The 942-nt window shown below is 43.9% G+C and overlaps 1 protein-coding gene across 1 annotated transcript in view; it reads left to right on the top strand.

Annotated features, from left to right (window-relative positions):
* Positions 1-942, top strand: part of NALF2 (NALCN channel auxiliary factor 2) — a 30,782-nt gene that overhangs the window by 5,041 nt on the left and 24,799 nt on the right.

Raw genomic sequence — 942 nt, 5'->3', positions numbered from 1 at the left:
TTAAACCATTCATGCATCCACCCCAGCCCACCCTGAGTAGTGCTAATGATTCCCACCTATCTCATTGATCCCTTGACATCTCCTCATGTTACTCAGGGGAAAACCAGACTCAGAGAAAGAAAAGATTCTCTCAAGGACGCACCTTATGTTCGGTGGTAGAACTATTACTTGAACCCAAGTCTCCAGTCCATGAATCCTCCCACTAACCAACATACATTCTTTTTTTCCTCATATAGATTATAATTTTCTTTAAGGCAGGACTGTGTCTTCCACCCCTTCATATTTCCAGAGCTTTACCGGAGTGTTAAGAGAGCTCTAGAGGTGGGCTGCCTGGGTTTCTGTCTTGGCTTCAGCACTTACTAGCTATGTGGGCTTAGGCAACTTATCCACTTTAAACCTCAGGTTCCTCCACAGGTAAATGAAAATAACAGTAGTACCTATTTCATTAAGATTGTCGTGAAGATTAAATGAAATAATGCATCTTAGGTACCTTGAGTAGTAACCTAGCACCTAGTATACTCCCGGAATATAGGGAGTATACTAGGAGAATTGCTCAATAAAGGCAATTTTCTTTATTGTTGTTATTCTTTATATTAACACACATTTACTGGCAATGGTTGATTAAAATTTTGAATGGGGGAAATACTGGGGGTGAAAGGTTGTGAGAAAAGGAAGTAGGCAACAGGACCAGTCTGTGATTTGGTGGAATCCAAACAAGGTTAGTGGCGCGGCAGGACGTTTGTACATCTGAGTTCCTAGTGCCATGTGACTCTGTGAGGGCCCCAAGCACATGGTTCCATCCGGGCGGCGCAGCTTCCCTAACTCTCTCTCAGCTATTCTCAGCAGCCTGTAGGGGGAGCCAGGAAGCTAGGAAGGGGGAGAGGCTGCTGTAAATCTTACTAAGGGCAGAAACGACACCCTATATCTACTACCCATCTTAGA

The sequence above is a fragment of the Crocuta crocuta genome, unplaced genomic scaffold (assembly GCF_008692635.1).
Source record: "Crocuta crocuta isolate KB4526 unplaced genomic scaffold, BGI_CrCroc_1.0 scaffold779, whole genome shotgun sequence".
Taxonomy (NCBI): Eukaryota; Metazoa; Chordata; class Mammalia; order Carnivora; family Hyaenidae; genus Crocuta; species Crocuta crocuta.
The sequence above is the reverse complement of the archived record's forward strand: the minus strand, read 5'-3'. Positions and strand labels throughout refer to the sequence as shown.